The 23576-nt window shown below is 42.3% G+C and overlaps 1 pseudogene; it reads left to right on the forward strand.

Moving 5' to 3' along the window:
• The first annotated feature begins 4091 nt into the window (after window positions 1-4091).
• LOC129515309 (T-cell surface glycoprotein CD1a-like) lies at window positions 4092-7384 on the forward strand (annotated as a pseudogene).
• Window positions 7385-23576: the final 16192 nt, after the last annotated feature.

The following is a 23576-nucleotide window of genomic DNA, read 5'->3' on the forward strand; positions in this document are numbered from 1 at the left end:
TGAATGAAAATATCAAGACTGAGGTCTTGGAATTGGGAAGGAGAAATCATGAGGGTGTTGGGAGGAAAATATTTAGGAAAATTTTAACATTTTAGAATGATTGAATGCAAGAGAGTGCAAATTGGCAATGGGCCTGATGCATGGGCCTCTAGACCTCTGGGTGTGCATCACCTGAGTCTCCTTTGGGACAAGCAGAGATCTCCATCTGGCTTGCAGCTCTACTTGCCGGAGGGCTCAGAGGACAAAAACGCTAGCAGAAGGAGGTCAATCTCAGAAATGCAAAGGTTAGTTTGTACCTTTGTCATTATGTCCTTTCCACGTAATGGAGTTGGGCAATCAGGTAAACAAGAAAGGAGTGGGTAAAAGTACTGTTAAGCTAAGATCAAATGAAAGGGGAATGAAAGGTCCCTTCTTTGAGTGCTTGTCTATGAGGGTGATGAGGTCCAAGGATGGGAGAGTGATGCCTGTGTATTTTATATGAGCAGACTAAGTGGCTCCTGAATATAGTAGAAATTCAATTTTGTCTCACGCTACACCCAGCATTAGCCGAGGCTCCGCTGTAGTGATGGAGAATATGGGAGCCTGCACAGTATTGGGCCCTGTCAGTCAAAGGAGAGGAGATCATCCTCCTCTGTTCCTTTGGGCTCCTCATAATCAAGGTATAGAGCTATGGGGTTGCCCAGAGTAGCCTTGGTGTGAGTGCATTGATAACTTGTGATGGCCTGGACTTAGATCTTTTGGGCCTGGGATGGCCTTCCTGCACATGGGAAGAAGGGGCATTTTCATTTCCAGCGCCCTGGTTATTTGCACACCAGACAAGGCCCTGATGGAGTGGGCAGTAGACACTACTGGGTCAGATGCCCTGATTGGCAAAAAACCAATGCAGCCTTAGAGGTCCTCCTGGGACATGGGGAGACTTAGTGGCTTGTACCTTTAATGGCTTTTGCCTCTGGGTGGACTCAGAGGAAGGCAGGGAGCTGGCGATAGCTGCAGCCATACTTTGGTCCTGGCCCTTGTCTCTGTTCCCTTTCAGCCCTTGAGTCTACTTTTCAGTTATCGAAGACCTTGAAGGCCATATCCAGAAGTACGGGGACATGGGTCTGAGGTCTTTGATCCAGCTTCTGAAGGTTTGCCTTTCATCATGGGAGGCTTAGCTAATAAAATGCATTGCTCATATTGCCATTACATCTTGGACCTCAGGATCTAGGTTTCTGTATCTCCTCATGGCCTTTGCTAAGCAAAAATGAAATAACATGGGATTTTCACTTTGGCCTTGGGTTATTTCTTTACATAATTTACAGATTTTTTGACTGCTTTTTGCATACTCTCAACCAGGCAAGTTTTCATGTAATCTTGAATAATTTTACAAGGGTCATCTTTCTGATAATGCCATCTAAGTTCAGCATTTGGGTTCCCTATGCCCCCACCAGGGCAGTCGTGGGAATGAGTGTGGGTCCCATCAGCCCAGCTCTGAATCAAAGACCAGATATGTTTTTTCCCTCATGAGGGCAACACATGTAAGGATGATATGAATGTCCTGCCACATGAAATAAAAAACAGTTGTGAGGTGTTTGAATTCCTTAGTGAAGTGGGAAGGATCTTGGCTAAAGGAGCCAAGATTTGTTTCTATCTGAGACAGATCGGAATTTGGAAAGGGGACAAGCACCCTAATGGTTCCTGCATTCCCATTCTCTGCCTCGCAGAGGGACATGACATTTTGTGGAGAAACAGAAGTCAGGTCCTTAGGTTCATAGTTCGTGCCAGACTGGGTAGCAGAAAGAACTGCTACAACACAACACCTAAGAGACCAAATATTCTAGTTTAAAAAATGGACAGAAGACATGAATAGACATTTCTCCAAAGAAGACATGCAGGTGTCCAACACATGGATGAAAAGACGCTCAACATCACTCATCATCAAGGAAATGCAAATCAAAACCACAATGAGATATCACATCACACCTGCCACACTGGTTTAAAAATTTAAAAAAACACACAAGAAACAAGTTTTGGACTTGATGTTGAGAAAAAAGAACACTTTTACACCGTTGGTGGGAATGCAAACTGGTGCAGCCACTATGGAAAACACAATGGGGATTCCTCAAAAAACCAAAAAAACAAAAAAACACCGCCCCCCCCCTCCAAAAAAAACCCCAGAATTGCCATACGATCCCACAATTTTGCTGATGGAAATATTTTTTGTATTATTAGATATTTACCCAAAGAATATGAAAACACTAAAATGAAAAGAAACATTCACCCTGATGTTTACTTCAGCAGTCAAGTGTCCAACAATAGATGAATAATAATAAAAAAAAGATGTGGTATGTACATACAATAGAATATTATTCAGCCATACATATGACTACAACCTTGCCATTTGCAACAACATGGACGGAGCTATAGAATATCATGGGAAGGGAAATAGTCAGAGAAAGACAAATACCGTATGATTTCACTCATATGTGGAATGCAAGAAACCAACAAAATGAACAAGGAAAAAACAGACTCTTACCCATAGAGAACACACTGCTGGTTCCCAGAGGGAGGTAAGTGGGGAGATGGGGGAAGCAAGTGAAGGGGATTAGAAGTGCACTTAGGTTGATGAGCACTGAGTAATGTCTAGAATTGCTGAATCACTATATTGTACACCTGATACTAATACAATACAGTATGTTAACTATAGTGGAATTAAAAAAAAAAACCAACCAAACCAGAAAAAAAACTAACTTAGCACACCAAAATGGAGAGTTCTTGGTTCTTCTTCCCAAGTAGACTAAAAACTCCTTGAATACAGTGCCTGCCCTGCGCACACTGTACCTTCACGAGGGCAGCACAGTGCTTGGGGCCAGGCAGGTGCTAAGTGTCTGGTGGTCAGTGAATATATATTAATGCCAGTCAGATGGAGGGGGAGCTCTTCAGATGATTCAATGTCCTGTGTCTCTGTGATGGCCACCGATCCAGAGATGTAATTCTTCACCATCAGGTAGGAATTCTCTAGCTTGCACCAGGGAGGTTCTCTGTCCCGTGGACGCTCTTCACCCCCTGAGGAGGGGAGGTCATCTGTATGATAAGACCTCCTGCTCTGCCAGTTAAAGGAAAGTGACTTTCCCTGAAACACTATTTTCTCTTCTTTTGTCAACTTGCTATGAAAACCCCTTGCACCACTGCTCAGAGCTCCCCTGCACCTGCCAGGTGGGAGGCTGCCCTATATTTGTGTTTTTTTTTCTTTTTTCTTTTTGTAAAATTATTTTTTATTAGTGTTCAATTTGCCAACATATAGAATAACACCCACTGCTCATCCCATCAAGTGCCCCCCTCAGTGCCCATCACCCAGTCACCCCCACCCCCCACCCACCTCCCCTTCCACCACCCCTAGTTTGTTTCCCAGAGTTAGGAGTCTCTCATGTTCTATCTCCTTTTCTGATATTTCCCACTCATTTTTACTCCTTTCCCCTTTATTCCCTTTCACTATTTCTTATATATATAAGTTTGTGAATGAGACCATATAATGTTTGTCCTTCTCTGATTGACTTATTTCACTCAGCATCATAACTTCCAGGTCCATCCACGTCGAAGCAATTGGTGGGTATTTGAATCACTTAATAAAACCAATAGATCTTGAAATTTACCTGGTTGATTTTGTTTTTTACCACAAGAAGTCAGAGATGTGAAAGAGCTGGGGTGGGGGTTGGACGGGGAAGGAAATACCTGGGGGGTGTGTGTGTCACAGGGCAGGAGGGACAGAGGGACAGAAGGTCCAGGGCCGGTGCTGGGAGCTGGGTGTTTTCCTGGGTTACTGTCTGGGTGAGAAGAAAGGGCTGAGAGGTGGGGCCACTTTTCCCCTCCACGAGGGACTTGGTCTGTAGCATCTGAATCAGGGGGCGGGGGCGGGATGGACGCTGGTGACAGGGAGAAGTTGGAGGCCAGAGGATGGTCAGAGCAGGAGGGGAAGTGAGACTGAGTAGGTGTCCAAGGTCGAGGGAGGAGCACATTTGCATTGTCGCAGAGACTCAGGGAAGGGTTGTGTGTGTGTGGAGAGGAAGTCAGAGGAGAGGGGCTGGGAGGGGGTCGGTGTGTGAGGACAGACGTCAAAGAGCGACTTTGCAAGAGAAAGAACATCTGCAAACACGATGCTGTTCCTGCAACTTGTGCTGTTGGCAGTTCTCCTCCCAGGGGGTGACAGCGAAGATGGTGAGAGCTCGGGTCCGGCCCAGTGGTTTCAAATGTGTATATGAGTGTGTATGTGTGTAAGTGTATGTTTTTAAGTGCTTTTGTGCATCTGTGTGTTTGTGCATGTGAGGAACTGGGAGTATGCATGTTTGTATATGCATATGGGTGTGCATGTCTGTGTGTGGGTGTGTGTGCTTGTGGCATGTGTTTCCACACATACCTGAGGATGAGAGAGTCAGCCTGCTTCCTCCCCGAGCATCCCCAGCCCCAGGGCCCCATGCTCTCCTGAAGGATGGGTGCTAGGCTCAGGCTCTGGGGCAGCACGTGTCTCCTGAGACGACTATGGCTTCTCTGTCCTCCAGATTTTGGGTCCCATCACTGGAATCTTAGTCTCCTCTCCTTCCCAATGTCCTCCTCTTCCTCAATCTATCTGTCCTTTTCCCACTGTCTTCCAGGAGTCAATCTCCTTCCGGATCATCCTGACCACATCCTTTTACAGCCGTTCCTGAACACAAAAATCAAGGCCCAGCTTGGCTGGATGAGCTGCAGACTCATGGCAGGGACCCCAAGACTGGTGCTATCAGTTTCCTGCAGCTTTGGTCCAACGGCAACTTCAGCAATGAGGAGCTGATCAAAGTGAGAACTTATTCTACACATACACCATTAGAACTATTTCAACACATCACAACCATGTTAGTCGATGGCAACTTGAATGTGAGTTCTGTTCCCTCCGGATTGGGTGGCAAGTGGCAGGTGCATGTGTGTCTCCTCGAGTTCCTTCTTCCTCTAGGAAGTGAGCTCCACTGGACTCTGGACCTCATGTCTCTCTGCTAATAAAGGTTCACACTCATCTGGACAGAGCGTGGAGCCAGACCCCAATTCTTGAAAAGCTTCACATCTTCTGCTCTGTCCTGCTCCTCTCATTAACCACAGGCTGGGCTCTCCTGTCCCACTAGTTCTCCCACGACCACCCCTTTCCCTGGCCTGCAACCAGGCACCTCTGCTCCCTCGCTCTGTGACTGACTTCTTGAACTGTACTTTCCTCTCCATTGAGTCCTATCAGCAATGTTTGTCTACATGTTCCCTCTACCCACCCCCCCCACCCACTGCACTCCCTTTACCCTAGATTGTTTTTCCCCACCTTTCCCCATGAGCCCTTCCCTATTCTTTGCCCACAAGCTTCGTGGCTCTTCTCCAAGATCTGCTCCTTCCTCAATCATTCACATCTCCCTCCTCCTCCAGCGACCACCACTTCCCTTTTGTCTGAGGCTCCCCTCAAGCCAAACTGTGCTCCATTCTTTCCAATCCCCCAAACTTCTCCCTCTGCTTCCACCATCCATGGCTTCCACTCTTCTCATGTCATCTCTTTCACTTCCGCTGTCCTATCACTCACATCTCTCTTCCCCAGATCCCTTTCAGATTCAGCTGGTATTAGGCTGTGATTCCCACTTTGGAGAAGCATCAGCAGGCTTCCTGCAGTTGGCTTATCAGGGATCTGATCTCCTGAGCTTCCAGAACACGTCATGGAGGCCATCTCCATAGGGAGGAAGTAGGGCTCAGAAGGTCTGCAGTCTATTCAACCAGGACCATGTTTCCCATGAAATAGTACGCAAGCTCCTCAATGACTCCTGCCCCCTATTGCTGTTAAGTCTTCTCCATGTAGGGATGGCGGATCTCCATCGACAAGATCTCCTGCTCCCTCCCTCCAAGCTTTCTGCATCCTGTGCTCAGAAATCTGCACTGTGTCCTCAAATTCAGGATAAGAGAGTCAAGAGGGAGGGGGATGATGGTGATGGGCTTCAAGAGGTGGAAAGGTGTGTCTGTCTAAGGTGATGTGAGGACTTCCCCTCAGTCTGTGAATCCCTGTCCTGTCTCCGCAGTGCGGTCCGAGGCCTGGCTGTCCGCTGGCCCTCGGCCCCAGTCTGGCCATCTGTGGCTGGTGTGCCACGTCTCTGGCTTCTACCCCAAGCCTGTGTGGGTGATGTGGATGCGGGGCAAGCAGGAGCAGTGGGACACCCAGCGAGACGATGTCCTGCCTCATGCTGATGAGATGTGGTACCTTCAGGTGTCCTTGGATGTGAAAGCCAAGGAGGCAGCTGGCCTGTCCTGCCGGGTGAGACACAGCAGTCTAGGAGGCCAGGACATGGTCCTCCCCTGGGGTGAGGAAGGACTGGGGCCCAAGTGGGAAAAGGGGCAGGTGGTCTTTCAGCAGAGTTGGGGAGCCTGATGAAATATTTGGGAATCTAAGGACTGCAGACCAAAAAGGACTTAAAATTAATAATTCAAGAAAAAGAAGAACTGAGGGTGAGGGTCCTGAAGATGTGGGAGGATGGGGAGGTTTGGATGAATGGTGTATTTCAGAAGTGGGATGGGAGAAAAAAGCAGAGGAAGAGAGGTTGGTTCAGCAAAGATGACACAAGTACAGAGGACCAAGGAGTACAGTTCAACCCGGGGTGGACGGGAAATGATACCCTCTGTGCCCAACCCCACAGAGCAGCCCCACTCCGTAGGCTTGGTCTTCCTGGTGGTGATCGTGCCCCTGATGCTCCTGGCAGGCCTGGCGTGGTGGCTCTGGAAGCACTGGTGAGTCTCTGGAGCCCCCTTCCTGCTCTTTCCCACGTGTTTCCCCACCTTTCTGTGTGTCCTCAGCCCTCTTGCTGCCCGAACCCTCCCCCCTGTAACTCCCCCTCCACCTGCTGCAGGGGGCCTCCTCCTTGTTCCTCCAGGAAAGCCCACTGGAGACCTCAGTGCACGGACTTCCCTTCAGAGCGGGATTCCCAGCAGCCCAGGCTCCAGCACTTACCTAAACCCAGCTCAGCACTGACGTCCTGGCAACTCCCTGTGTGCAACTTTGTGTTTCTGTGATGCTTAATGATATATTATCCATGTAAGCTAAATGTAGTTTAGTGCGATTTGTGTTCTGACTTGGTTCTGGAACTTAAATATCAAAATTTAATTCAGTACAAAATGAGGTCCCAGCCACCTCCAGGTGTACTGGCATGAAATGTCACTTCTTCCAGTGAGCCCTCCTGATTCAGATGTGAAAGCAGCCTCTGCCTGGTGAGAACTTTCACCGGTTTATCTATTCCTGACCCCCAGCCTTTTTTACCCTCACTTGGTCCCCTTTCTCTTCTAAGGATTCTTGAAAGCAAAGTCTGTGTCTTTTAAATATTTATATTCTTAGCAAGGAGTCTCACCTGCATGGAATATGTGCTCAATAAAAATATGTGTTGAATTTATGACAAATTCATGGGTTTTTCTTTTCTTTTGCTTCCTGGCATATTTGTAGTAGTTGAGATGTTTGGTGCTCTTCTTGTAGAAGTCTCACTTGGCCGATAATTTCACACTTTCCCTGTTCCTGTTGACACCTCCAGGCCCCTAGAAGAAATCGGATTTCCTGTGAAGATTTCTATTATTTAACTATGCAAATCTACTGGACTGGGCTTGTTCCTTAAGTATTCTGAATTAAAAGAGGAAGGCAGGATGGCGGCCCTTGCTGGTTGTGGGTCTCAGGGACAGCAGCAGAGATGTCACCCTGGGGCTTGTTAGAAATATAAGGTCTTGCCCTCAGCTGATGCTCACTGAATCAGAATTTGCATTTTAGCAAAATCAGCTGGGGGGTTCATCTCATGAATCCATGAACTTAGGTCCCTTTCCCCCTTTCTTGTGGAGTCATCGTAGCGTCTTAGTGTTACTCTAACACTTCCTGGAGTGTCTCCACATAGACATCATGACTGTCCTGTCCTTTTTCCTGAATTTGCTGCATTGTTGTCTCATTGCCACTGAACTCAGGGCCCACAGCTCTGCATCAGGGGCCTGAACAAGCCTGAATGAGCCTTATCTACACAGGCATTTTGTCATGAGGTGCATGCTACTATCGTCTGCTTAGGAACTCCAGTCAGCCCTGCAGCTCTGGGCTTCGAGGTTGTTGTAAACAGTGGTATCACCTAGGAAGAGCACATAAATTCAGAAAGTGTGGCACCAAAGGAACTGTGAATAAGACATGTGTTTACCACGTGGGAATTAACACAGGTACATAGAGTAACACCTGGGTCAGCCTCACCTGGGAGTAGGTATGGTGGGTGACACATGTCAAACACACCAAGTGCCCATGAATAGCAGTAAGAACATGCATCTGGTGGTTACAAATCAATGTCCACAGGTAGGCCGATCAGCACAGAATCCATAAATAATGAAATGGCCCCTTGGTGACTGATGACTCCCATCACCGTGTGAGTGGAGACATCCCTGGCTAGAAGTCCATTTCATTAATTAACTCAACAAACCATTCTCAAGCTCTGATCATGCAGCAGTGCCAATCTGAGAGTCAAGTAGTGGGGAGGAAAAGGCCATCACTGTTTTAGGAGCTTGAAAAGTTTGTTTCTCTGATCTGATAATGGTTTCCATTATTGTTTCTATCCAGTTAATGCAGTAACTTATTTGGATTGAACCCGGGGAAACGTAAATAAGGGAACTAATTAGACTTAGTTCTACTTTTTTTTTTTTTTTTTTTAGGGCTGAGAGTAGGGTCCAAGGCTGGAGAATGTCCAGAGGGACCACATGCTTGCTCCCAGCTCTGTACATGTGGACATTTCTGGAAAATAATGTTGAGATAGCAGAGGTGGCAAAGATGAAAATATGGGAATTGGGAGAGAAAATTATGAGAACTTCTGCAATCTTCCAAGCTTCCTGCCTGGATCAGACTACTTGACCATTTCTCTGACTTCAAGTCCATCTTGTCACCCTTGCATCGTCACCATGTGGATTTTGGTTGGTTGGCTCCACCCTCATGTATCCCTGGGCTCTGATCACCCTGAGGCCATCAGGAGGAAGCATCCTTGACAATGAGACAGGCTGGAGGATGGACAGGTAGCCTCCAGATCAGGCCAATCACCAGACAGATGCCATTTATGCCACACAGAGTGATGGTTCCAGGTCAGGCACTGGTCCAAGTGGCACAGGTCACATGGAGCCTGATTTCTGTGGTCAATGGAGGGGAAAGAGATGCTCTCTCTTGGCCTGGATGATAAGGTCAGGGTATGAAGCCTGAAACAAGTACAATCCATTTCTCAGCACCAGAGAAGCAAGCCTGAGGATGAAGCCTGCCTGCAAGAAGGCAGAGAAATTATACACATGACATTTTCCCAGAGGTTAGACCCCGAGTATTCTTACTGGAAGAAAGAAAAATAAAAGAAAAGAAAGAGAAGGAGAAGTTCCTGATATGAAATGTTGGCCATGTTAATTGGCTTGGTTATGGCCATCATGTCACCATGTATGCATACATCAAAACCTCAAGTGGTTACTTCATTTTATGTTTTTAAGAGAAAATGACAAAGTAGTCAAACTTGTGAAGAATGCTACAAAAAGATTAATTTTCATGATTTGCTTCCAATCAAGTTTCTTAACCATTTCCTTCTGAAATGCTGCACGCCTCATGGGAGGCAGGGCAGGTATGGACGTGAGCATTCAGACGCTGCTCCCTGGATGCTCCATGTGGACCAGGCTCCCGGGATCTTCAGGCCAGCATCTCTGAGAAGTCGTTGGAAGACTTTCTCAGGAGGACCTTCGTTCATGTGGTGTCACAGGCTCTGCTGCACCTGTTAGAGCCAGCCAGGGCCCCCATGGCCCGTGGTGGCTCCCTCCTTCCTCCCTGGGCAGCTGGAAAGCTGCACACTGTCCACAATTAAAATTTTCATTTGTCATCATCCTTCACTGAAACTGAAACAGAAGTAACAGCAAAACCAAAGCACCAGAAAAGCAAAGGCAGACACACAGACTCACAGAAGGTCCTGGAGCCCCCACGACCCTGGGCTCCCCAGTTCCATCAGGCAATACCTTCCCTGTGTGGTTTCAGCCCAATAAGGTGTATTTCTATCCTTAGTGACTGGAAGCTCCCCTCTGGTGGATGTGGGTGTGGCTTCCGGGGATGCTGGGCTAATGTCTCTCTTCCTTGCAACATTCTTCTCACTTCCCTCTTCCTTTCTCTCAATTTTTCAAAATATTCCTCTATTCCTTTCTTTGCTTGTGTGCTTTTGTCTTCATGTGTCCTTGTCTTGTGACACCCTGACCCCATCTCACATGCTCACCTGACATTGGGGTCAATCCTTGTCCTAGGTGTCTACATGGATTTCTAACAAGCCACTGGTCAGGAGTTGAGTTGCCTGTTCTGCTGCTGATCAGTGACTGGCAGAAATTTACACTCGGGTTTTCATAGACACGAGAGGACAAGCTGCCTGCACCCCATCGGCTGCAGTCCCCTCTGAGAACGTGCCTGTTTGAACCTTGCTAACACTGCGACTCCCAGCCCCATGCTCCTCTGCTCATCTGCCTTCCATCACACTCTTTTTGGGAGTCCACCCAAAGAGATGCCACAAGGCTGGAGTGTGCAAGCAGCTCTGACAGGGGCCATACCACTCCAAAGGGAGTCCTGCCCTGGGCATGGGAAAGATAACCTCACAGAACATTCTTACTGTGGCCCCAGATGTGGGCTGGTGGCTGAAAGCTGGTCTGACTGAAGGGCCCTCCCACCAAGGAAAGCTTCTCAGGGGGCAACACAGGGAATGTGCCCTAGGTTGGTGCTGCTTCATCTCTGGCAAATGCTTGGTCTGACATGATTGAAGCCCAAGGAGGCCCCAGACTGGCCCACTGATGCCACAGGGAACAAAGCCTGCCCACAACAGGCAGTGGGAGTCATTGCTGATGAGGGGACTGAGGGCCAAGCAGCTCAGTCACCACAGGATGGCACATGCAGGCCACATATGAGACAACCCGATGGGCCACGTTCTGATGAACAGGGGACACTGCACTGAATGTCACCATAGGACTTCTTCTTCATAAGGTCAGTACAGTCAAGGGATGGAGACGTAGCTAACTTTCCTGACACAGAAACAGAGTTAGACAAAGTGAGGAGAGAGAGGAATATGTTCCAAATAAATGAACATGACCAAATCACAGCAAGACAGAATGGGAAGGAGATAAATAGTATGCCTGACAACTTATTTATTTATTAGGATTTTTTTTCAAATTTTTACCTAAATTCTAGTTAGTTAATATATAGTGTAATACTGGTTTCAGGATTAGACCTCAGTGATTCATCACTTACAAATAACAGCCAGTGCTCATCACAGGTGGTCTCCTTAACACCCATCCCCTTTCCACCTTTTTCATCATCCCTCAATTTATTCTCTATTGTTAAGAGTCTCTTATGGTGCCTCCCTCTCTCTTTTTTCCCCCTTCCCAAAAGTTCACCTGTTTTGTTTCTTAAATTCTACACACAAGTGAAATAGTATTTGTCTTTTTCTGACTGCCCTATGTCACTTAGCATAATACCCTCAAGTTCTACCCATGTCATTGCAAATGGCAGCATTTCATCCTTTTTAATGGCTGAATAATATTCCATTGTCTATATATGCCACATCTTCTTTACCCATTCATCCGTCATTGGAATCCAGGCGCTTTACATAGTTTGGCTACTGTTGATAATGTTGCTATAAACATTGGGGTGCATGTGCCCCTTTCAATCTGTGTTTTTGTATCCTTTGAGTAAATACCTAGTAGTGCAATTGCTGGCTCATAGGGTAGCTTTATTTTTAACTTTTTGAGGAACCTCCATCCTGTTTCCCAGAGTGGCTGCACCAGCTTGCATTCCTACCAACTGTAAGAATGTTCCCCTTTCTCTGAAGCCTCACCAACATCTGTTTCCTGTGTTGTTAATTTTAACCATTCTGACATTTGTGAGGTGGTCTGTCATCATGGTTTTGATGTGTATTTCCCTGATGATGAGTGATGTTGAGCATATTTTCACATGTCTTTTTTGGAAAAGTGTCTATTCATGTCTTGTGCCCATTTCTTAACTGGATTATTTGGGGGTTTTTTGGTGTTTTTTCTTTTTTCTATGAAAGATTTTTTTTTGTATATTCTTTTATTGGAGTTCGATTTGCCAACATATAGTATAACACTCAGTGCTCATCCGGTCAAGTGCCCCCCTCAGTTCCCATCACCCAGTCACCCAATCCCCCCACCCCCTCCCCTTCCACCACTCCTTGTTATTTTCCCAGAGTTAGGAGTCTCTCATGTTTTGTCTCCTTCTCTGATTTTTTCCCACTCTTTTTCTCTCCTTTCTCTTATGATCCCTTTCACTATTTTTTATATTCCCCATATGAGTGAATGATACTGCACATAGAAAACCCAAAGACTCTACCCCAAGATTGCTAGAACTCATACAGCAATTTGGCAACGTGGCAGGATACAAAATCAATGCCCAGAAGTCAGTGGCATTTCTATACACTAACAATGAGACTGAAGAAAGAGAAATTAAGGAGTCAATCCCATTTACAATTGCACCCAAAAGCATAAGATACCTAGGAATAAACCTAAACAACGAGATAAAGGATCTATACCCTAAAAATTACAGAACATTTCTGAAAGAAATTGAAGAAGACACAAAGAGAGGGAAAACTATTCCATGCTCATGGATTGGAAGAATTAATATTGTGAAGATGTCTATGCCACCCAGGGCAATGTACACATTCAGTGGAATCCCTATCAAAATACTATGGACTTTCTTTAGAGAGTTGGAACAAATGATCTTAAGATTTGTGTGGAATCAGAAAAGACCCCGAATAGCCAGGGGAATATTGAAAAAGAAAACCAGAGCTGAGGACATCACAATGCCGGATTTCAAGTTGTATTACAAAGCTGTGGTCATCAAGACAGTGTGGTCCTGGCACAAAAACAGACACATAGATCAATGGAACAGGATAGAGAACCCAGAAATGGGCCCTCAACTCTATGGTCAACTAATACTTTTTTTTGGTGTGGAGTTTGATTAAGTTCTTTATAGATTTAGGATACTAACCTTTTATCAGACATGTCATTTGCAAATATCTTCTTCCTTCTGTAGGTTGCCTTTTAGTTTTGTTGTTTGTTTCCTTCACTTTACAGAAGCTTTTTATCTTTTTTTTAAATTAATATTTTATTTATTTATTCATGAGAGACACACAGAGAGAGAGAGAGAGGCAGAGACACAGGCAGAGGGAGAAGCAGGCTCCATGCAGGGAGCCCGATGTGGGACTCAATCCGGGGTCTCCAGGCCCTGGGCTGAAGGCTAAACCTGGGCTAAACCCCTGAGCCACCCTGGCTGCCCAGAAGCTTTTTATCTTGATGAAGTTACAATAGTTCCTTTGTTCCTTTGTTTCCCTTGCCTCTGGCAATGTAGATAGCAAGAAGTTGCTACAGGCTGAGGTCCACGTGGTTGGTGCCTGTGTTCTCTTCTAGAATTTTGATGGTTTCCTATCTTGCATTTAGGTTTTTTTTTTTTTTTTATCTATTTTCAATTTATTTTTGTGCACAGTGTAAGGACAGTGGTCCACTCTCATTCTTCTGTATGTTGCTGCCAGTTTTCCCAACACCATTTGGGAATAGACTGTCTTTTTCCCAATGGATATTCTTTCCTGCTTAGTCAAAGTTAGTTGATCATAGAGTTCTGTGTCCATTTTTGGGTTTTCATTCTGTTCCATTGATTTACGTGTCTGTTTTTCTGCTAGCACCACACTGTCTTGATGATCACACCATTGTAATATAGTTTGAAGTCCAGAATCATGATGTCTCCAGTTTTAGTTTTTCTTTTTCAGGGTTGTGTTGGCTATTCAGGTTCTTTTATGATTTTCATACAAATTTTAGGACTCTCTCAGGTCTGTGAAAAATGCTGATGGTTGCATTAAGTGTGTAGATCGATTTGGGTAGTATGGGCACTTTAACAATATTTGTTTATCCAATCTGTGACTATGGAATTTTCCCCCCCATTTATTTGTGTAATCTTCAATTTCTTTCATAAGTGTTCTATGGTTTCAGTGTACAGATATTTTACTTCTTTGGCTAGGTCTAATCCTAGATATCTTATGGTTTTTGGTATAGTTTTAATGGAAGTAATGGAATCAATTACCTGATTTCTTTTTCTACTGCTTCATTGTTGGTGTGTAGAAATGCAACAGATTTCTGTACATTGATTTTATATCCTGTGACTTTGCTGAATTAATATATTAGTTCTAGCAATATTTTGGTGGAGTCTTTCAGGCTTTCTACATTGAGCATGTTCTCCACAAATAGTGAAAGTTTGACTTCTTGCCCATTTGTATTCCTTTTATTTTGTTTTGTTGCCTGAATACTGAGCCTAGGACTTCCAGTATTATATTAAATAGTACTGGTGAGAGTGGACGTCCCTGTCTTGTTTCTGACCATAGAGGAAAAGCTTTCAGTTGTTCCTCATTGAGAATTATATTAGCTGTGGGTCTTTTGAATATGGCTTTTGTGATGTTGTGGTATGTTCCATATATCCCTACATTATTGAGGGTTTTGTGTTTTTTTGTTTTTTTTTTCCATATATCCCTACATTATTGAGGGTTTTGTGTTTTTGTGTTTTTTTTTTTTTTTTGCAAGAAAGGATGCTGTATTTTGTCAAATAGTATTTCTGCATCTATTGAGGGGATCATATGGTTCTTACCCTTTCTTTTATTTATGTGGCGTATGATGTTGATTGATTTGCAGATTTTGAACCATCTCTGCAGCCCAGGAATAAATGCCACTTGATCCTGGTGAATAATTCTTTTAATGCACTCTAGGATCCAATTTACTAGTATTTTGTTGAAAATTTTGCATGCATGGTCATCAGGGACGTTGGCCTGTAATTCTCCTTTTTAGTGAGGTGTTTCGTTTTGAAACCAAGGTAATGCTGGCCTCATAGAATGAGTGTGGAAGTTTTCCTTCCATTTCTCTTTTTTTGAAACATTTTGAGAAGAATAGGTATTAACTCTCTTTTAATAGTAGAATTCTCCTGGGAAGCCATCTGGCCCTGGACATTTGTTTGTTGGGAGATTTCTGATTACTGATTCAATTTCTTTGCTGATTATGGGTCTGTTCAGTTTTTCTATTTCCTCTTGTTTCACTTTTAGTAGTGTGTACTTTTCTGGGAATTTGTCCATTTGTTCCAGATTGCCCATTTTCTTGGCATATAATTTTTCATAATATTCTCTTATAATTGTATTTCTGTGATGTTGGTTGTGATCACTCCTCTTTCTTTCATGATGTTACTTATTTGGTTCCTTTCTTTTTTGTTTTTGATAAGGCTAGCTAGGAGTTTATTTGTTTTATTAGTTCTTTCAAGGTATCAGCTCTTAGTTTTGTTGATCTGTTTTTGTTTGTTTGTTTCTATACCATTTATTTCTGCTCTAATCTTTATGTACTTCTTCTGCTGGCATTATACATTCTTTATTGTTCCTTTCTAACTCCTTTAAGTGTAAGGTTAGGTTGTGTATTTGAAGCTTTTCCTGCTTCTTGAGGTAGGCCTGTATTGCAATATACTTCCCTCTTAGGACTGCCTTTACTGCATCTCAATGGTTTTATACTATTGTGTTTTCATTTTCATTTGCTTCCATGTATATTTTAATTTCTTCTTTAATTTCCTGGTTAACCATTCAACTTTAGTAGGATGGTCTTTAGTCTCCATGTATTTGAGGTCTTTCCAATTTTTTTCTTGTGGTTGACTCTGAGTTTCATAGTGTTGTGGTCTGCAAATATGCATGGTATGATCTTGATCTTTCTGTATCTGTTAGGTCCATCTGGTCCAGTGTGTCATTCAAAGCCACTGTTTCCTTCTAGATTTTCTGCTTAGATAATCTGTTCACTGCTGTGAGATGTTAAATTCCTCTACTATTATTATAGTATTATCAATGAATTTCCTTATGTTTCTTATTAACTGATTTATATATTTGGGTGCTCCCAATTTGGGGGCATAAATATTTACAATTGTTAGAACTTCTTGATGGGTAATCCCCTTAAGTATGATATAATTCCCTTCTTCATCTCTTGTTACAATCTTTGGTTTAAAATCTAGTTCATCTGATAAAAGTATGGCAATTCTGGGGCTTTCTTTCTGTGTCCATTAGAATGATAGCTCGTTCTCCATCCCCTCACTTTCAATCTGCAGGTGTCTTTAGGTCTAAAACGAGTCTCTTGTGGGCAGCATATAGATGGGTCTTTTTTTTTTAAAATCTATTCTAATGCTCTATGATTTTTATTGGAGTTTTTAGTCCATTTACATTCAGAGTGATTATTGATAGATATGAATTTAGTGCCATTCTGTTACCTTGGTGTTTCTGATGATATTCTCTTTCCCTTTGTAGTCTTTGTTGCTTTTAGTCTTTTTTCACCCAATCAAAGAGTCCCCTTTAATATTTCACACAGGGCTTGTTTGGTGGTCATAAACTCCTTTACTTTTTCTTTATGTCTGGGAAACTATCTCTCCTTCTATTTTGAATAATAGTCTTGCTAGATAAAATATTCTTGGCTGCATATTTTTCCCATTTGCATGTTGAATATATCATTCCATTTTCTTCTTGGGTGCCAAATTTCTTTGGACAGATCTACTGTTTACCTGATCTGTCTTCCTTTGTAGTTTAAGAACTTTCCACCCCCCTTGATGCTTTCAGAATTCTTTCCTTGTCTGTGTATTCTGTGAATTTGATTATTATTTGTCTTGGTGATGGCAGGCTTTTGTCGAATTTAATGGGAGTTCTTTGTGCTTCTAGGATTTTGATATTTGTTTCATTTTCTAGATTAGCGAAGTTTTTTAGCTAGAATTTGTTAAAAAAATTTATGCCCTTTTTTCTTTCTCTTCTTCTTCTGGGATTCCTATGATATGAATGTTACTACACTTTAAGGAGCTGATAAGTTCCCCATGTCTACATTCATGACTTAATACCTTTCTTTCCCTCTTTATTGTAGCTTTTAAAAATTCCCATAATTTTATCTTCTGTATATTTCGCTGGTTCACTTCTCTGCTTTTTCCATCCTTGTTGTCATTGCATCTATTCATTTTTGCACCTCTGTTATAACATTTCTTATTTTGGCCTGACTAGTTTTAGTTCTTTTATTTCTGCATTCTGGGATTCTTTAGTGTCTTCTATGCTTTTCTTAAGCCCAGTTAGTTTCCTTATTATTATTGATTTAAATTCTGGTTCAGACATCTTATTGTTCCTATACTTTCTTTTGGGATGAATTCTTTCATTTTGTCATTTTCTCTGGGACACACTTTTTTCCTTAATAAAGCCTGTTGTATTTGAAAAGCCTGTTGTATTCTTGCTTCTGAAAGTAATGGCTATATTAAGAAGAGGTCACCCCCCAAAAGTAAGCCTGATCCTAGGTATACTTTGATCTCTTTGTCAAAGGAAGGCAGACAAAATAATAATAATAGTAATAAAAATTTAAAAAATGAAAACAAAAATAATTTTTAAAAAAGGGAAGGAGGATGTTATGTACATTTAGTTATGCTTGTTAAAATAATCTAGATAAAAATTTTAAAAAGAAAGGATAAAAATAAAAATGAAATTAAATAAATTTTTAAAAAAGGAAGCTAGATCCTATTTCCTCTAGATATGATGATTTGCAACACTATGATCAGTAGATTTGGTGTGTGTGAAGGGTTTTTGTTGGTGTTCAGGGGTGTGCGGCCTGCTGTGGTGCTTCTCTGGCCGACTTATCTTAGTGCAGATGCACCTACAAGCCGTAGGAGGGTGGATTTTGGTCAAAGAGGCAACAGCTTCCACTGGGTGGCACTGTTTTACTCATTGAGTTGTGGGTCAGTGCTGATAGGTGGTGGTGTTAGTGGTGGAAATGGTGTTGCCCTGCTTTCTCGTCTCCAGAGTGGGAAGTTTATGCTGGTCACTCTTTTTTTTTTTTTTTTAAAGATTTTATTTATTTATTCATGAGACACACACACACACACACACACACACACACACACAGAGGCAGAGACACAGGCAGAGGGAGAAGTAGGCTCCATGCAGGGAACCCAATGTGGGACTCGATCTTGGGTCTCTAGGATGATGCCCTGGGATGAAGGTGGCATTAAACCTCTGAGCCACCCAGGCTGCCCCATGCTGGTCACTCTTAAAAATATTATTTCTTTGAGAGAGAGAGAGAGAGAGAGAGAGAAATCATGATTGGGGGTGGGTAGGAGTAGAGGGAGAGGGAGAAGTGAGTACCCTGCTGAGCAAGGAACCTGACATGGGGCTCGCTCACAGGACTCTGAGAGAATTACCTGAGCCAAACACAGACACTTAACCAACTGAGCCACCCAGGTGCCTCTACACTGGCCACTCTTTAGGAAGCCCTCACAGGAAAGCAATGACTTCTCTTTTGTCCCTGGCTTCTCCCAGATTCTTGACTTCACCGTTCCTGCATCCGAACTATCCACCTTCGCAGGTGGAGGCACAACACTCCAGTATTTTATCTCAAGTGCATGTCTGAGTTTCAAAACTCCAAATTTTAGAGATCTGTGCTGTGCAGACCCTCGCTGATCCTGTGGGGAAGGGTCTCACTGAGCTTTTGCCATTTTCCAATTTCTCTTAGAAATTGGTTGTCTGACACAGTGTTTCAGAGTTTATGGTAAAATGTACCCCAAACATGGCACCAGGTTTGCTGCCCTCAGACAGCATCTCTATTTCTATGCTAATGACAGGCATCCACTGGGTCTTTTGTCCACAGATAGGTCATGCCACCTCGCTCAAATGCACCCTAAGCAAGGAAAGTCTTTCTTCCTGTGTGATGCATTGGATTCTCAGAATATGCTGTCCATTCTGGGCCTCTGCCCTCCTTTCCTGCTGGCACACTACCAAGCCCATTGGTCATGACTCTGGTGAGGGTGCAGAACTCCAAAATCTCAGACTTTACACTCCAGTGCTTATAGAAACTTGTGGTGGTCAGTATGTCTTCTTTTCCCAGTCAGTGGTTTTGGGGAAGAGTTCTTCATGTGAGATCCCCTGTGGACACCTTCACTCTTTTTCTCTCTGTCTCTCCTTCTCTCCCTGATCAGGGCTCCCTCCCCTTCTCAGCACCCACAGTTCTTCCCCACTCCCACCAAATTGACTCTTTACAGCTCTTACCTTCCACAATATGGCTGCTTTCCTAGTTCTAATTGTGCACTTTTGCTCTTTCTGTCCCCACATTGATTTCTTGTATGTTCACGGTGATTTGGTACTCATCAGACTGCATTCAAGGGAAGAGCCAAATTCAGACCCCCCCCCCCGCTCCCCTGCTATCTTAATTCTTCCCTGATAGAAAATTTAAAGTAATTGTCTTAAAGATAGCAACTGGACTTGGGAAAACAGTGAAGAATTTTAGTAAGACCCTCAATAAAGGGGTAGAAAACATAAAAAAAAAGAAAAAAATCAGAGATGAAGAACTCAATAAATGAAATTAAAATATGCTAGATGGAATGAATAGCAAGCTAGGGGAAGCAGAATGGATCAATGAGCTATAGGACAGATAATGGAAAGTAATCAAGCTGCACAGGAGAGGAAAAATAATACAAAAGAAACACAGACTTAGGGAACTCAGAGACATCATCAAGCATAATAACATTTATACTATCAGGATTACAGAAGGAGAAGAAAGAGAAAAGGGGCAGAAAATTTATTTGATGAAATAATATCTAAAAATTTCCCAAATCTGGTGAAGGAAATAGAAATCAAGAATCAGGAAGCACAGAGAGAGCCACCAACAAAATCAACCTAAGGAGGTCCTCAGCAAGACACATAGTAATTAAAATGGCAAAAAAAAAAAAAAAAAAAAAAAGTGAAAAAGAGATAATTTAAAAGCAGCAAAGGAAAAGAAGGCAGTTACATACAAGATAAGCTCTATAAGGTTATCAGCAGAGTTTTCAGCAGAAACTATAGGCCAGAAGAGGGTGGTATGATGCACTCCAAGTACTGAAAGGATGGACACCTGGGTGGCTCAGTGGTTGAGCGTCTGCCTTCAGCTTGGGTCATGATCCTGGGGTGTGGGGATCGAATCCCACATTAGGCTCCCTGCATGGAGCCTGCTTCTCCCTCTGCCTGTGTCTCTGGCTCTCTCTCTCTCTCTCTGTCTCATGAATAAATAAATAAATAAATAAATAATCTTTAAAAAAGTACTGAAAGGAAAACAAAACTAAACAAAGAACCATTAGAGCCAAGAATATTCTATCCAGCAAGGCTATAATTCAGGAGAAGAGATAAAGAGTTTCCCAGACAAACAAAAGTTGAAGGACTTCATGACCACTAAACCAGCACTACAAGAAATATTAAAGGGGACTGTAAGTGGAAAGGAATGGCAAGACCAAAATGAAAGGAAGCATGAAAGCAGTAAAAATAAATATATCTATAAAATCAGTCAAAGGACTCACAAAATGAAAAGATGTAAAAGAAGTCACCACATACCTAAAATGTGCGTTTGGAGGGAAAGAGAAATAAGGTATGGATTCAGTGTTAAGTGACCAATAAGTTAATATCGACTGCTATGGCAGAAGCTGTTATATACAAGCTAAATGATATCCATGAATCAAAAACTACTAATAGACATGGAAAATTTAAGAGATAAGAATTCAAGTGTATCACTAAAGAAAGCCAGCTAGCCATGAGAAAAGAGAGTGAGAGGAGAAAGGAACAGAGAACTGCTAAAATAACCATAAACACATAAAAAATGTTGATAACTACATACCTATCAAAAAATGCATTGAATACAAATGTACTAAATTCTCCAGTCAAAAGTGTGATGGGTGGATAAAAAAGCAAGTCCTACCTCTCTGCTGCCTACACGAGATTCATTTCAGGGATCCCTGGGTGGCGCAGTGGTTTGGCGCCTGCCTTTGGCCCAGGGCACGATCCTGGAGACCCGGGATCGAGTCCCACGTCGGGTTCCCGGTGCATGGAGCCTGCTTCTCCCTCTGCCTGTGTCTCTGCCTCTCTCTCTCTCTCTCTCTGTGTGACTATCATAAATAAATAAAAATTAAAAAAAAGATTAAAAAAAAGAGATTCATTTCAGACCTAAAAACATATGCAGATTGAAAGAGAAGGGATGGAGAATTGTTTATCAAGCAAAAGATGTGAAATGAAAGCCAAGGTAGCAACATTGTATCAGAAAAAATAGACTTACAGAAATACTGTAACAAGAGGCAAAGAATGACATTATAAAATAACAATGTGAATAATGAGCAAAATATATAATACTTTTAAATATTTATGCACCCAACATTGGAGCACCCAAATGTATAAAACAACTAATAACATAATGAATATAATCCACAGTAATACAATAATGGGGGGGACTTTAACACCCACTTACATCAATCGACAGACGATCAAAGCAGAAAATCAACAGGGAAACAGAGGCAAACTGAATCCAACAATGGAACAATGGATTAAATATTAGCAAATTGAATCCAAAGATACATTTAAAAAGTCACTTATCATGATCGAGTGGAATTTACTCATGAGATTCAAATAATGTTCAATATTCACAAATCAATCAACATGATTTATGACATCAACAAGAGAAAAGATAAAAACTGCATGATCATTTAAATAGGTTCAGAAAAATCATCTGACAAAGTACAACTTCCATTGATGATAAAATCCCTCAACAAAATAGATTTAGAGGTAGCATAACTCAACATAATAAAGGTGATATATAAAAAACCCGAGCTAACATCATACAAATAATGAAAACCTTTTTCCCTTAGGTCAGGAATAAGACAAGGATGTTCATTATCACCACTTTTATTAAACATAGTACTGGAAGGCCCAGCCACAGAAATATGACAAGAAAAAGGGGATAAAAAGGCATCCAAATTGGCAAGGAAGAAGTAAAACTTTCACTATTTTCAGATGACACGATACTACGTATAAAAAACCCTAAGGACTTCTCCAAAAAACTCCTAGACTGATAAATGAATTCAGTATGGTCACAGAATATAGAATCAATGTAGAGAAATACCTTGCATTTGTATACACTAATAAAGAAGCAGAAGAGAAATTAAGAGAAAAACAATTCCATTTACAATTGTAGCAAAACTATTGAACACCAATAAAAATTAATTTATTAAATAAAAAAAAACAATTGTACCCAAACTAATAAAATACCTAGAAATACACTTAACCAAAGAGGTGAAAGACCTGTACTCTGAAAACTATAAAACACCGGCAGAGAAAATTGAAAGTGACACAAAGAAATGGAAAAATGTTCCATGTTCATGGTTTGGAAGAACAAATATTGTTAACATGTCCATATTATCCAAAGCAATCTATAGATTTAATGCAGTGCCTATAAAAATACCAACAGCATTTTTTTATTGGAGTTCAATTTGCCAACATATCACCCAGTGCTCATCCCATCAAGTATTTTTCACACAACTAGAGCAAACAATCCTAAAATTTGTATGGAACCATAAAGCACACTGAATGGCCAAAAACAAAGCTAGAGGTGTCACAATTACAGATTTCAAGGTATCCTACAAAGCTGTAGCAATCAAAACGGTATGAAACTGGCACCAAATAGACATACATCAATGGAACAGAGGAAAGAGCCCAGAAATAAACCTATGATTTTATGGTCAATTAAATGTTACCAAGGGGGCAAGAATGTGCAACGGGAAATAGAACGTCTCTTCAACAAGTGCAGTTGGGAAAACTAGACAGCTACATGCAAAAGAAAGAAGGTTGATCACTTTCTTACACCATAGACAAAAGAAGCTCAAGGTGGAATAAAGACCTAAATGAGGGGCTGAAATTCCATAAACATCTTAGGACAGAGCATAGGCAGTAAGGTCTCAGATATTGGCCACAGAACATCATTCTAGATATGTCTCCAGAGGCAAGGGAAACAAAAGCAAAAGAACCTATTAACTATATCAAATTAAAAAGTTTCTGAGAAGCCAATGAAACAATCAATAAAACAAAAAGACAACCTAAGGGATGGGAGGATCTGTTTGCAAATAATATATTTCATAAAGGGCTACTATCCAATACATATAAAGAACTTGTACAAGTCAACACCTAATAAAACAAATAATCCAATTTTTAAAAGGATGGAACACATGAATAGACGTTTCTCCAAAGAAGACACCCAGATGGTCAACAGACATAAGATGCTCAACATCACTCATCATCAGGGAAATGCAAATCAAAACCACAATGAAATATCACCGCACACCTGTCACATTGATTAAATACAAAAAAAAAAAGAAAGAAAAGAAAATACACAAGAAATAAGTGTTGGAGACTCCTAAGTGATTCAGGCGTTGAGCATCTGCCTTTGGCTCAAGGAGTGACCTGGGATTGAGTCCCACATCAGGCTCCCCGCAGGGAGCCTGCTTCTCCCTTTGCCTGTGTCTCTGCCTCTCTCTGTGTGTCTCTCATGAATAAATCAATAAAATCTTTAAAAAAAGAAACAAGTCTTGGGGATGATGCGAAGAAAAAGGAACCCTTGTACATTGTTGACGGAAATTCAAACTGGTGCAGCCACTATGGAAAAGAGCATGGAGGTTCCTCAAAGCATTAAAAATAGAATTACCAGAGGACTCAGTTAATTGT

This window comes from Nyctereutes procyonoides, unplaced genomic scaffold (genome assembly GCF_905146905.1).
Source record: "Nyctereutes procyonoides isolate TBG_1078 unplaced genomic scaffold, NYPRO_anot_genome, whole genome shotgun sequence".
NCBI lineage: Eukaryota > Metazoa > Chordata > Mammalia > Carnivora > Canidae > Nyctereutes > Nyctereutes procyonoides.